Raw genomic sequence first — 15,562 nt, forward strand, 5'->3', positions numbered from 1 at the left:
AGGGTTTCTCTGTGTAACTCTGGCTGTCCTAGAACTCACTTTGTAGACCAGGCTGGCCTTGAACTCAGAAATTCACCTGCCTCTGCCTCCTGAGTGCTGGGATTAAAGGCATGCACCACCACGCCTGGCTTAACACCCTTTTTCATGACTGGGGATTAAACTCAGGATTGCACATAGATCAGGCCAATCTAATCCCAATCCTGTTTTTATTTTTATTTTTATTTTTCTACTTTGAGACAGGATCATGCTAAATTAACCAGGCTGGTCTTGAACTTGTGAAATTCTTGCCACACCCTACCTAGTAGTAAGGATTATAGGCCTAGACCACATGACAAAGCCAATTGGAAATAGGTTTTAAACGGTCAAAACAGAAGGAATGAAAGTTCATCCTCAAGCCGTGGTGGCGCATTGGAGATCACTTAGTGCTTTTGCTTTTCTTACTAGGATTTCACACACAAGTTGTTATATGCAAGAGGATCTCTCAGGACTCCTGGGTTTGACATGCTCTCTGTGTTAGTTTTGCCCTGATGACACAGACCCACTAGGCCAGTGCAAAGAAATCTCTAGATGCTGGGTCTCCATTAGTTTTTGTTCAGAAGACTCCATTCTGTCTCTTCTATCCTTATCCCATTTGGCTGCTAGGGTACCAGGGACTCATCTATGGGTACATTTGAGACAGACTCATCTCTCTGGGGAAAATTCATACAGCAATCTGGACTTATTTAGTTCATTATAAGTGAGACAGACTTTGAAAAAGTTGCTCAAGAAGGGCTGTCCCACTTCATCTGGCATGGGGCCTGTCATTCTTGGAGTTCTAGTGCTGGCATCAGCTGTCCTTGCAAGGAGAACTCAGTGGCTGGAACTGTACCCTCTGCTCTTTAACCACTGACTCCAGTAGCTGGTGAAGAAGAATAAAGAAAAGAGAGGTAGATTTTAAAACCGGGTGTTTTCTATGTACCCAAAGAGGAGGGGAATTGAGGAAATACCTTCTTAGCATATCTAATTTGAATTATGTTCTACCCAAATCCAGTATTGTCTCCTTCAGCCACCGAGAGAAAGGGAGGAGAAGATCATGCAACATTACCAGCAAGACTGAACCCACAAGTGCTGAGAACTCCTCGCGTTCTGCTTTGATGCTACATTGACGTTCCATAGCATGGAAAAGGGGCTGGTTTCCCAATGTGGAGCGGAAGTTTATGCCTTCTAAGTAAGCTGGATTTTAAACATTCTATTTTAAGGACCTCCTTGTCTTCTAAGACTGGAACTAGCCCAGATTTCCCTTAATTCAAGGTGGATAAACAGCTCTGTTTTCACATGGCACAACACAAAATCCAAAAGATGGTTAAATACCGTTTCCCATTAGAAAATACCCCAGTTCATTCAATAACAAATACTAACACACGAGTGCCAAGAACCAGGCCCTCTGTTAGGTGTTATGAATCCAGGACTAAGCAGGAGCAAAGCTAGGTTCTCCTAGTCCTCATGTTGCTTTTCTGAATGGCTTCTGGATTGAATTAGGACATTACCAAATTGTCCTTCCCTAAGTGGGCATGGTTGCCAATATGTTAAAAGAGAAATAATAATAATAAAAAATCTTATGCAAAGAATCCCTGCAACTCTCCCTCAGCACCAATGCCTTGAGTGTGTGTGTGTGTGTGTGTGTGTGTTTTACTGTTGTACTGACTGCAATGAATGAGCTTATGAGCTTTAAATTCATGTTTTCCCCATGGAAATTATTGTCCTCTGGAAACCATTTTGCCAAAGAAAAGAAATGATCTTTTCTGGGGAGATTCAGACACAGAGCTGGGAGTGATTCTGGCAGGATGAGCGCGGGAGGGAAAGGATATTAGCAATTGGAAAATGGGTTCTTGCCAGAGGCCCTGTGTGATGACATTAGAATCGACATGATGGAATTAGACTGGGGGTTCTCTGCGGGTCTGGTTAGGCTCAGAGCATCCAATAACCCACCGTCGCGGCTGCAAGACAGCTATGGCGACCCTCTATTATCTCGGGAATGGAAATGTTATTTTGAAATCCATGGTTTGGGGAGGTTGACAAGATTAGCTCTTGATTCTAAGGGATGGCACCTCTGCTGTCACACCTGTTCCAGCCCCTCCTTACAGTACCTTTCTTCACTTTTAAAAAGGTCCCTAGAGCAGCCTTATTGCTCTAGGGAAAGAGGAAGGAAGGGATGAGGTAGGAAGAAGAGGGGAAAGGGAGAAAAGGAAGGAAGAAAGGATGGAGAGATGGAGGGAGAGAGGAAGGGAAGAAAGGATGGAGAGATGGAGGGAGAGATGGAGGGAGAGAGGAAGGGAGGGAGAGATGGAGGGAGAGATGGAGAGAGGGAGGGGGAAATAAGAAAACCTCTCTGCTTTGACCAGGGAATCGAAGCTGTAAACATCCCTCCCACCTAGGCACCTGGAGTCCATCTTTCATCTGGCTCTGATCATCTTGGCCAAGGCGACCATTTGTCAGTCATAGGGGATGGGGTTCTCTTTCAATTTCCCATTAATTTTGCTTTTGGTTTGTTTTCCTTAAAGTAATGCAAGTCTTGAATAAATTTGTTTGTTGCTCATGGGCAAAAGCTGTTGCACCAGAGCCAAAATATATCTTCAGACCATTAAAATGTTGGTTCACCTGTAGAATTTGCATTTGCTCTGAAAAAAACGTTTAACAGTGCCTCCCGTTTGTCCACTAGAACACACCTCCTAACTCTCCTCAGCACAGACCCCACAGTTTTCTGGAGGGCTACCCCCAAAGCACACAGATGAACACGGGGCTTCCACTGAAGCCTGCTTTGTGTTAAAGGCATGGTTTTATCTCCAAACTTGAGAGTTATTACTCACTGAAAGTAAGTATATTATGTGGATTTTTTTGTCTTGTTTTGTTTTTATGGAGGGAACCGTAGGTGATACAAGTTGGGGGTGATCTGTTTTATTTTGTTAAAAATGATATTGCCTGGCCCCTTTAAGAAATCACAAGTTGCAGATATTGAAGCAAGCTGAGTCACTCCATGGCAGAATTAGGAACAGCTGGGGGCAGACACTAGCTGTAAATACAAGGGCTTGAGGAACAGAATGGCTCTCTAGGACAGAGTCCAAGGTTCAACCCAAACCCAGAAGGGGATTTTCACAGATTTGGTCTCTCTAATGTTGACAAACCCTGTGCGTTCTGAAGCAAGGGTTTTCCTAAGGGAGTGGCCAGTCTTTGGTGCTGTCACTCAACCTTGGGTTAAGGTTTGGTGTTTTGGTGGCCACAGGCACGCTCCTCCTCCTATTCAGTGGCTGAGTATCCTGTGGCCTCAGAAGAACTTGGCCCAAATTGCTGAAGCCAAGATTTCTGTGAATAAAGGAATTAAAAGGAACAACTGTCTCTATGTTCTCTCTCTCTCTCTTTCTCTCTCTCTCTCTCTCTCTCTCTCTCTCTCTCTGTGTGTGTGTGTGTGTGTGTGTGTGTGTCTATTCTGATGCTCATTTTTTTTTGTTCTTTTCCTTTTTTTTTTTCAAGAGACAACATGAAGATGGAAGGTGAGGAAATCTCTGAGAGGAGTTGGGGGAGACACAAGAATTTGGTCAAAATATGTATGAAAAACACTTTTAATAGAATTAAAAAAAACCGTACATGTTAAAGTGAGGAAACTAGAGCACAATCTCTTCAATATGGAAAAAGAAAACTCTACAAATTAAAACAAGAAGAAGTGTATTGAATGTTTAAAAGTGGATCTATTTATGCTGTGGGCTTATGAGTAAATTTTCAAGTTCCACATACTTACATTTTTGTGCTGTGTATTATTTTCAATGAGGCATAAGTAGCCACATGCAGTCCATCTTGTATTTAATAATTATTTCCCAAGTGCATACTGTGTACTTGGTACTCTAAGGGTGAGAAGGGAGAGAAACAGGCCCTAAGCCTTCACCAGTGATCACCACCTCCCACGGTCCTGTCATCTCAACCTGTCTACTCTCTTCCTGGGGCCTGGGACCCCTTCCATTGTTGGTCCCACAGCATCTGCTATGTACAGCTCTGCTTATAAGCAGAACGTGGTCATTCCTGTAGGCCAATGTCCGTCAGGAAGGCCTGCACAACCGTTGTGTTCCACTGACCCTGATAATAGCTCTTTATAATTAATTATTTTTCTCATTATTGTGACAGAAGGAAAAAAATAGAGAAGAGGAATGCATGATATTGGGACCAGAAGTAAGGCATCTTGGGATGCTACAGGGATCAGGAAGTAACGAGAGCTGCAGCTGGTAGAATCTACTTCCTCCAGCTAGGCCCCACCTCCTAAATGGCTCCACCAATGGGAGGCCAAGTGCTTCCACTGTGGTGAGATAGTTGTCATTCAAACATAACCAGCTATCATCAGTGTGTCTGGTACACACACATATACATACATGTATATGTGTGTATATGTGTATATTATATTATGTATATGTGAATATGTGTATATATGAATATATGTAGATATGTATAATTAGAATAGTGACATTCCACCAATTTTGATGTCTTTCAGGAGGAATCTACAGCCTTCTTCATTACTATCTACAGCAGTGCCTAGCTCACAGTAAGCATTTAGTTAATATTGTCCAATAAAGTTGAGTTCTCTTCCTCATAGGGAAATAGCTACAACTTGTATATTAAAATGCCAGGACATTAGTCCACATTGGTTGATGAGAAACGTACATCTTTTCATTTTTACACCATATCCTTTTACATGCTGAGTTCACACTGGCAAGTAGGAGACTTATCTCAGTTATTCCACTCTGCCTACGTGCCCAGGGCTGTGTCAGGGCCAGAGAGCCTTGGGCCTGGAGAGCAGCCTCTGCTAATGAAGTCTTTACCCATGCCATGGTCATGTCTACTTGGTGGCCTTCTGTAGTTCCTGGGCAAGGCTGAAATCCTTGACTCTCTAAAGCCTCCCCCAACAGCTCCTTCTCTCCGGAAGCCGATCTATCTTGGGCCCCACCAGGAAGAGGATGCACAGAATTTCTCTGCTGAGAGACTTATTTTCAGTCTGGTGTTCTCACCTGTTTTTCTAACCCATTCTGATTCCTCAGACCCCATCTTCCCCTTGGGCCTCTGGCTTATGGAAAATAAGTCAGATCAACTTCCAGAACCTTGCTGATCCTCACCCTTCTCCTCCTGCAGGAAGGACCCTGGGCTGTGAAGACAGCAGCCTGCACAAACGGAGAAGGACGGGGTGGGGTGGGGTGGGGATGGGGCAGAGAACGTCCAAGAGCTTAGACAGAGGGCAAGCATGTGAGTTCCACCGGAGAAGCAATGTATGGGAAAGTAGCAATACTGGGCAGGGGTGGGAGGACAGGGGAAGCAGGTGCCTTCCACCCAGTTAGATCTTGAAGGTTGGTTTCCATTTTCTTAGATACAATAGACAGTCAGAAGCAAGAAAGAAATAGAAGTTGGGTGTGCTTGCTGGTAAATAATCTCACCTGATTGCAGGTAGGGGAAACTAAAAGATAGCGGCTGGAGCCAATTTGTGGTAGGTCTTCCAAGCCAGGGGGCTTGATGTCATCTGTTAGCACTGGGCACTCACTGAGCCAGGGTGTCTCTGAGTTGAGCATTGCAGAACACAATGGCAGCCTGGTCCAGGTGGGCGAAAGTGGGCTGGGGAGTGGCCAGCAGCAAGACACCGGCTAGGAGTCCTATGGCACTCCAGAGAACACACAGACCATGCTAAGCACAAGGGGAGGCTGGCAGCTATGCAAAGAGGGTTGTTCTCAGCAGGAGCCAGGAAGCTGCTGGTCTTGTGGAAGGTAGAAGATGCCATAGCTGCTTATGTTGGATTTGGTTCCATAGGGACACATGGGGTTGTAGACAGTGAACTCGGGTCAGGCCACTCCCTTTGGTCTTCTCAGTTTAGAGAAATTCAAGGTCATTGCTGAGAGGAGAGGCCACCCACAGGGTCACCTGGGAACCTGAGAGTGGTCACAGTTTTAAACAACTGCTAGACTGAATGTAAAAAATACGGTCACTTGTTGAGGAACAGAGCCCTCTCTTGTCATCTCAAGTCTCTTCTCCAGTAAACAAGGTCTCCTGGTGTCCTGGTATGAGACCTATCCAGGTAGGTAGGAGGGGAAATACCTTTAAGCTGGGAATAAAATCTGGGGCTTTAAGTCCCACACACTATCTTTGCTAGAAAATAGACACTTCTTTAGCCCACAAGTACAAAGCCAGGATGCTTGAACGGAGAGACAAGTTTGAAACTGCATACTGGGAATAGAAAGCTACCTGCTCAGCCCACCCAGAAAACCCATAAAAGCACATGGCCCCCTTTGTCAGGCCTGATTGCCTGCCTGATCCTTGTCAGCCTCCTGATGAGCAGTTGGTGTCCCATTTAAAGGAGTCTCCAAACCCTATCGCCTAGCATCACCTCTAGATTCTGATCTCCTACCGTATCCCGTGTCACCGGCTGTTGGGAATGTAGGGACTTGCTCAGAGCAAGAACTAGGAGAGGATGACAAAAACCTTCCTGTCTGCTTACTTTTGCTAGCATCCTCCTTACTAGAAGACTCTGCTTTGGCAGGTGTTGCCACTACCAATTTTAAACCAACGGGTTTGGGATTAATCACTGTACCCAGAATAGTCTATAACACAGGATTACTGAATTCCTTTTTCACTTAATGCTACATTTTTATCATAGGTATATGATAAAATGCATATATAATATATGATAAAATTATATATATTTGTACCTGCATTGTGAAGTATTTTATTTTATGCATTTAATTATTTTGCCTGCATGTATTTATATGTACCATGTATGTGCTGGGTCCAAGCAGAGGTCAGGAGAGGGCATGAGATCACCTAGAACTGGAGTTATGGCTGTTTGAGTGCTGCTTCCTGGGTGCTGGGTGCTGGGTGCTGGGTGCTGGGTGCTGGGAACTGAACCAGGTCTTCTGCAAGAGCAACAAGTACTCTTAGCCACTGCTCCAGCTCCAGGATGACTGGATTCCTTTTCTCGCTCTCATAATGCTTCTGACTTGAATTTGTGACAACCAACTCTTTACAAAGTGGCACAAGAGGGAGAGAAAGAAGGCAAAAGAGGCAGAAGAAAGGGGAGCCTTTGACAAGGGAGAGTAACAGAAACTTACGAAGCGGCTTGAGCTTTTGTGCAGAGGGGAAGCTCCTCGGAACTTGCTCTGCGTATGCGAGTCATGTATCTCATGAGCTATGCACAGACCTCTGAGGAGCTGTTCTGTGACTCAAGCCTAACTAATATGAAGGGTTTGGGGTGGACACTAGAGCTCGTTTGAGTGAACAATGATGTATTAGAGACCTTATTTCTTCTGCATCCCACCACAGTGGCTGAAAAGCCACTGAGGAGGTCTTGCTGCCTGGGTAAACATGTCCCTGCCCATGGCACCTCCACCCTGTCCAAAGTCAACTCCAGTTTTCGAACGCAGAGGCACCTCAAGCTTTTGTCATAAAAGCCGAGTATAGTTTTTGAACTTTTGTTGATTTTGGCCTCCGGGCCTCTGTCACTTCCCTGCAGTGAATCACAGGATAGGGCCATTTCAAAATGTCCTCCTTAAAGAATAGTTCTCTTCCCTGGGGAGACTGGGCTTGGCAAATGACAGGCCATGCCAGCCGCTGCTATTGTGCCACCTACCCACCCCTGTGTAGGGAGTTTAGTACAGAAGCATCACTTCACACTCCATCAATACCATTTGGTAGGTGAACTTCCTGTCTTTTCCTGGGTATATAGACACAGAAGAGGAAAAGTAGGCCAAGGTTACTTGGTAGTTAGTTCAGTCAGCTGGTTGTGGACCTAATGCTTCCCCTCTCTCATTTAAAGGAGTTTAGGGAAGTTATTTGTGAATTCATATTTTAAAAAAATTATTGGGAAAAAGAGGAGAAAACTAAGCCAGATGGTGGAGTGACCAGAGCCTCGCTGTTCCTGCACAGCAATGCTGAGGCTCAGTGTTGGGCAGCACACACTTCTCTCCACTGGGGAGTGTGTGGACACTCCTTCCTCCACTCTCTAGCCATGCTGGAGCTTCCTCTGCTGGAGGACAGGCTCTGGAGTTATTCTTAAAGTAGTATTCACAAGCACTTTCTCCCGGTTAGAAGGTTTCAAGGGCAGGGGACTAGGCCAGATTTGCCCCTAGGTCCTTGTCACACAGAATAAGTTCTGTCTCTTGGTTTAGTGTGGCTCATCATGGTGTGCGGTGGCAGGAAGACCTGGCTGGAGGAAGGTGTGTGAGCACAGCTGACTGCTGCAGGCAGTCCTACTGTGTGCGTCACTTGCTCTCTCCCTCCGTCCTGGAGTATCTCCTGTTCTGCCCTCTTTCTCCATGTGTGAGAAGTTCAGCTTTTTTTTTTTTTTTTTTTTTGGTTTTTCGAGACAGGGTTTCTCTGTGTAGCCCTGGCTGTCCTGGAACTCACTCTGTAGACCAGGCTGGCCTCGAACTCAGAAATCCGCCTGCCTCTGCCTCCCAAGTGCTGGGATTAAAGGCGTGCGCTACCACGCCCGGCGAGAAGTTCAGCTATTTTAAGACATTTGTAGATATACACGTGAGTTCTGCTTGAAAATATCCACTGAGAAGTTCTCCAATATTTCCGCTGCAGGTCAACAACAGGCAGACTCCACCCTTCATCCTTCTGCTGAGAGTCCACACTGGTGTGTGGCAGGAAGATTTTGATTGCTGGCTGCCATAGCATCTGATGTATCTGTGCCCCTTTCTTCTAGTCACAGCATCTTCCTGGAGGTTCTCTCTCTCTCTCTCTCTCTCTCTCTCTCTCTCTCTCTCTCTCTCTCTCTCTGTGTGTGTGTGTGTGTGTGTGTGATATTTTGGTAGTGGCTCCCCATCTCTCCCACAAATGCCAGTCTTTGAAGCATAGGTACAGGTTCACAGTCGTCACTCAGTTGAGTGTACTGTGAGATTGTTTATTTACTTTCACAATTTGAAAATTAAACATTTAAGAAAAAGGTGAGTATTTGCCCCCAAAGATTTGCAACAACACTTCCTGTAAGATCCATTGAGGCAGCAGCTACAGCCCTGCCTTCCTCATGCAGCCAGAGCCCAGGGGGATGCACTCAGCCCTACATCATACAACCCAGCTTGCCAAAAGTCCTGCTAAAATGATTGAGCACATGTATTCTCTTGGTTTCCAGTAGATATAAATCATAACAGCCTGTGCTTAATTCCTAGGCTCCGTATGCTAAGGACAACAAAAATTAGTCACTTTCAGGGTTATTTTTTTTTTCCTGAATGCTTTTTAAATCTCCAGCATTGTAATAGCAACAACCATGATACTATGTGAGAAGTCAACACACATGTGCGAGTAGCTCTATGTCATCCCCCAGATACAGGCTCCCTCTCTAATAATGGAGCGGAAGAGTCCCCAGCCAGCCGTTACCCCTCAAGTACCTTGCATGAAGAACAGGACATTTCTTAAACAGCATAAGATTGACACACCACCATGGTCTATGATTCAGCAGATGCAGAGAGGGGTGAAGGGAACAGTACAGGACTTTCTGCTCCTCGGGTGTTTTAGTCACATGACTCGTGACAAGATCCAGGACTTGTTTTCTGGCCATTTGTATTGTATTTCTGGTGGCACAATAAATGATAATTTGGCAGCATTCGTGAAATGAGACATCTTCAAACTTTGCAGGGATTCATAACTCAAATGTACTCACATATACAGCATTGCCTCTGTAGCTGCTCAGAGTTGGAGACAACTTTCAAAGTAAATGTGTGTCCACTGCTTCCTCCCTCTCTCCTTCTCTCCTTCCCGCCCATCCCTTCCCTCCCTCCTTCCCTTTCTCTCTCATCCTCCCTCTCCTCCCCTCCCTTCCTCCTTCCCTCCCCACTCTCTCCCTTTCTCCCTGCCCTCTTTTAACTTCAGAAAATCAGCACTAAATGTAAAACTACTTTTAAATTAGACTCCTTTTCGACTCCTAAACAGCAGTGTCCAAACATTGTTGCTGTCAAAACTTTACATCGAAAATACATGGGTTTGAGCATGCAGTTTTTGGTGGGACACTTGCTTAACATGTAGGAGACTCTGTTCACTTGGCTCTGCAAAACAAAAACACTAATGGTATATTCAAATATATAATTACATTCTCAACATATAGGTAATACAAACATAGGACATGCTAATTAAAATAGAGACTGCAGAAGGTGAAATAAATATAAAATTTAAAATACCTAAGTTCTTTGGCTATTAAATGCCATACATATTAAAAGATTTCATTCTAGCTTATTTGATGATGTTGTGAAATGTTGGGACCTTTTAAAAGATTTACATTATGTCATTCAACGGAACTTCAGCCATTGAGGTTTTAATCTGAAGGGAGTATTGAAATGCTGATCCCTACTGTCTTTTTGTGTTCTTGTTTCCTAGATTCCATGACATGAATACTCTACTTCAGCCCACATTTCTACTATGATACATTCATGCTGCATATAACTTACACAATATGGATAATGGACCATGGAATAAAATCTTTGAAACTGTGAGGCAAAATAAAACCTTTTACTTTATAAAAAAAAAAAAAAATACCTAAGTTCTTACTGGGTGTGGTGGCTCACATCTATATTTCCAGAACTTGGGAAGCAGAGGCAGCGGAATTGTCAGAACTTTAAGGCCACGGAAGGCTACATGGTGAGATTCTTTCTCAATACAATAAAATAACCAAATTAAATTATAAACCTAGCTCACAAAAATAAACTTAAAAAGTAAAGTAAATGGTCAGCCAAAGCCTCAGCAGGAGAAGCTCCTGCAAAGAAAGCTGATGGCCTGAATCTGGTCAATGGGGCCCCACAGTGAGAGAGTGATGCCGCAAGTGCCCTCCGCATGTGTACCATGTAGGCAGTCATGTGCTCAGGCTCCCCACGCCATACACACAGACAGACAGACAGACACGCACACACACACAAATACACGCACATATATGTATATATGAAATATCTAGTTTCTTTAGAATGTGTTTGACTTTTAAGGTACAAATTGTTTGCATTCTGGAATGTCATACCTTTAATGGGATCAGTGTGTGGCTATGCTTTGTCATTGGGGAAATCCTTGAGTTAGCCTGGCAATCTTGAGTTAATGTGGCAGCTGTGTCTAGTTGTGCGTTCTGTCTTTTATGGCATGGTTTCAAAGTCCACGGCAACTGAAAAGGCCACTTTACAAAGCTGCGGGCTCCAAGCAGAAACTGGTCCTCCTTTGCAGAACCACACTAACCAGCCAAAGACCTTCCCATTCCTTCTCAAACCTTCAATGCAAAGGTTTCATTGAAATTGTTCTGGATTTTAAGGATTTGCTTTTGTTTTGGTAATGTCCTTACAGCAAAATGGAAACATTTGCAAACATCTGTTTTTGCATTCTCTCGTTATAGATTCTTAGTTATAGATTCAAGTCTTGAGAAAAAGCAGCGCCTCTCTAACTGTGGCACGCCGCCCGCCCTCCCTTGCAAGGCAAAGCTGAGCCTCCGATGAGAAGAATGCATGTGAGGTGGCATGCTGCCGTTGGCCACTGGCTAACAGAGATGCTGTCACAAAGTAATGGAGTGGCACAGCGACCCACTGGCCTCTTCCCCCCCCCCCCCAAGAATTGAGTGCTACAGTTTGCAAAAAGTGTTTCTGTTAAACTGATTGTGTGGCAGAACCATAGTAGACTTCCATGATGACTATGGATTGACATTCTTCTGACTGTCCCTTTTCATTTTTATTCCAAAGCTATAACAAGGTGAAAACAGGACTAGATATATTTTATTCGTGTGTTCTCATTTATATAGGGACCACGTTTTTCATAACAAAGTACTATAATCATTGATCACAAATAGCCAAACACTGAGAAATGAGCAAAGAATTACAAAGGTTGGGAAGCTTTTATGAAGTTAATTTGAAGAAATTAATCTCTGGAGATGTTGTGTCTCCTATAAAGTACAGCTCCTGGCAACATGCTGGGCCCTGGGACACCAGAAGAGGCTTCTATGGGCCCCTCCCCATGACAGCCACCCCCTGTAGATGTCACAGGTTTATAGACTAGAAGGGCACAGTCAACATCAGCTTTCAATATGAAAGAGCTTATTTATGCTCTCATTTCAAAATGAAACAAATATACAGACATTCTAGAACTTTACCCCTGGACACCCTGCAAGGGGTAGTCACCCCTTGTAAAATACCTACAAATGACTCCTTGCAGTTAACCCTAATAACCTGCTTTTCTTTAGCCTCTGAGCTAAACTTTCCCCTTTATTTTCAGTTTTAGTTTTTAGTTAGCTTAAGAAGAAGCAGGATTCTTTATGGAATTTTCATATTTAATTTTGGCTGAACACACACACACACACACACACACACACACACACACACCTTAAATTTAACTATCTACAGATTCACCTCCACAGGCCTGTCCCATTGAAAGGGCTGATGAGTGTGATTTCCGGGGGCCCTGGCAAGCTAACCTTCCGTAACCAAATACTGCCTCATGTCTCCTGTTATGAGAACAAAGAGATGGAGGGAATCCCGATGATCTCCATGTATTGAGCTGCATTTTGGTACCAGCCACTATGCACGCATCAAGGCAGTTCTTGGTAGGAAAAGTGCTTGCTGCCAAGTACATGGTGGCCTCGCTGAGACAAAGTCCCAGGATTTCAGCCTTGCTCAATACCCTTCCCATTACATGGTCATGGAACCAAATCCAGCTTCCATATCTTTCAGAATAGGCTACAGGGAAAGCAATTCACCTTCCCTGTGCTCTCTGTGATAATGAAGTCTGCTTGACTTTATGACTTATATGGGCTTGATGAACAACATACCTGCTACTTGAAAAGAAAAGAAAACAAAAACCTGAATAAGTCAGGTACAGCATGAGAAATTTAAAAGGTAAAGTATAATCACAGTATTTTAGCAAGTAGAAATTGTGGCTTTTAAAATCTTTAGTGAAATAAACCAGACCCAGAAAGATAAGGTATGTATTTGCATATGAGCTGATATTAGTTGTTAATTCAATGATGCTACAATCCATAGAACCACAGAAGTTAGATATATAGTAAGGGCTGAGGTAGACAGATAGGTCTCTCTAGGAAAGGGAGATAGAAAAGATAGCTGTGGATGGACAGGGAGGGGGGACTGGAATGGGAGGATCAAACCTGGAAGATGAAAGGGTCGTGAAGGAGAGAATACAGAGAGAGACAACTAAAATTAAGGGGCATTTAAGAGGAAACCTAATACAGTAGAAGCTTCTTAAAATATACTTATCTATGAAGAATATCTAAATGAAATCACCAAATAATAGTAGAGACAGAGCTCCAACTGGCCATCTCTTGTCACCAAATGAAACTTCCAGGACTAGAATTGGATTACATCTAATTGAGACATTTGCCAAAGAGGATTATGGCAATTCCCAAACAACCCAGGCTGTGCTGAGACTCTTAAGTTGTTCTCCACAAACTGACAGCAAGGCCCCCTTCCTGACGACAACACCTACACAGCTCACTGAACACGGAGACGTCAAGCTGGGCCTATGCAGAACCTTTACCCCCTTGTTCTAGTGTCTCTGGTACAGGAAGGAACTCTGCACACTGTCAGAGGAAAAACGTAAGCACCAACTCAGCCACAAACTCTGATCTACAATGGTGTCCTGCCTGCAAGAGATGCTTGTGCAATAGTGGCATAAGGCTTATGGGAGTAACCAACCAATGTCTGATTTGACGTAGACACCGTTCATGAGATGGAACCCAACACCCAACACTGTTTGAATGACCAAGAACCTAGGGTAAAACCAAATACTATTGCTCTAAAAACAAAAACAAACAAAAACCAAAGCAAGGCAGATATAAAATGACTCCTAATGGCATTCTACCATACTTACAGATCAGTGACTTGCTCAGCCAGCAGCAGGGAGGTCTCCTCCTGAGACAAATGGGGACAAATATAAAAACTTAACAGCCAGACACTGTGCGATGCGTGAGAAACCTTGTAACACTGGGCCTCAAATGGGGTGTCCGCATCAAATCCTTCCTCTCAGAGGAACATGCAGGAGAGGAAGAAGAAAGCGTAAGAGTCACCTCCACTTATGCAAGAGGGAAAGGAGAACTCCAGGAACACAAAACAAGTCCTTCTAAATCAACATGATCATCAGCCATACAGAGTCACAGAGACTGAGGCAGCCTGAGAGTGGTCACGGTTTTAAACAGCTGATGGACTGAATGTAAGAACCTCAGATCCTGCATGGTCTGCCCCAGGGGTCCTGGAGCTGAAGGAAGAGGTAGGCACACACCTCCACCCCTAAAGGAGAAGCTGCTTCAGTTGATAACCACTTGCAAATGGACATTTAGTTTCCTCCAAGGGAATCTCACTGGGGAAACAAACTACTCCTAAGGACAGGCAGGATGCATGCGCAGTAGGAGATGCCCACAGAGAAGGAGCTTCGTGGTATCTTTGGAGCTCCTTTGTCTCATAATGTCCTCTCAGGGCTTTTTTTCTTTCTTTCTTTCTTTAAAATTATCTTCATCTTAATTTTATCTCTCAATATTTTTGCTTCTCTCTTTCATACAGATCCTGTGTGTGTGTGTGTACTATGTCTTCCAGTTCAATGGTTTTTGTTTGTTTGTTTGTTTGTTTCCAGACAGGGTTTCTCTGTGTAGCCTTGGCTGTCCTGGAACTCACTCTGTAGGCCAGGCTGGCCTCGAACTCAGAAATCCCCCTGCCTCTGCCTCCCGAGTGCTGGGATTAAAGGCGTGCGCCACCATGCCCGGCATCAGTTCAATGTTTTTATAGGCCTTCTGAGTGTGTAAACAAGTGGGTCGCTTCCTTTTCTCGGGTTCTTTTTCTTTAGTTTATTTTACCTAGTTCCAATATTTGAGTTTTTTGTTTTATCATAGTGTATTGTATCTTATATCTGTTCATAATTATTTCTTTGGAGCTTGTTTATTTTCTAATAAGAGACAGAAGGGGGTAGATCCAGATGTGAGGGGAGGAAAAAGTGGGAGGACAAAGAAGTGTGGACAAAAGGGTTTATTGTAGGTCACACTCTAACACACTACAGCTTCCACAGTGAGATTTTGTCAGGGGTGGGGGAAGGTTTCAAGGGTGGAGGGTGGGTAGGAGGGCGAAGGGGGATGAGTGGGATTGGGTTTCATGGTGTGAAATTCATAAAGAACCAGTAAAACATTAAAAAAAAAAAGAAAATAGATGTTTGTCAGACAAAAAAATCCTGTAGTTTGGATCTGTAGAACTATACCAGAGTCTTCCTGCACAGTTCATTGATGGAGGCGATGTTAGAATGGGCCAATTCAAAGCCCTAGGTCTGGGGCTGAGAGGTATCTGAGCTGGTCATCGCCCTGGTCTTCTGCTCTCACGCCCTTAGGGTCAGCTCACTAGCCACACCCCAACCCCAGCAACCAGGACCAGCTCTATCCTGCTGCCCAGACGAGGTACAGAGTCCCTTCTCCTGAGTGTTGTAGCTGGTGAGAGACATGGCCAGTCCTACTCTCCTGACCCCAGGGCAGCACTGCCATCTGCCATAGATAGCAAGGGACAAAGGAGGTAGAGGTGTCTCTCCCTCACCTGTACCTCATCACTCAGCAAAC

Source organism: Mus pahari, chromosome 2, assembly GCF_900095145.1.
Source record: "Mus pahari chromosome 2, PAHARI_EIJ_v1.1, whole genome shotgun sequence".
Classification (NCBI taxonomy): domain Eukaryota; kingdom Metazoa; phylum Chordata; class Mammalia; order Rodentia; family Muridae; genus Mus; species Mus pahari.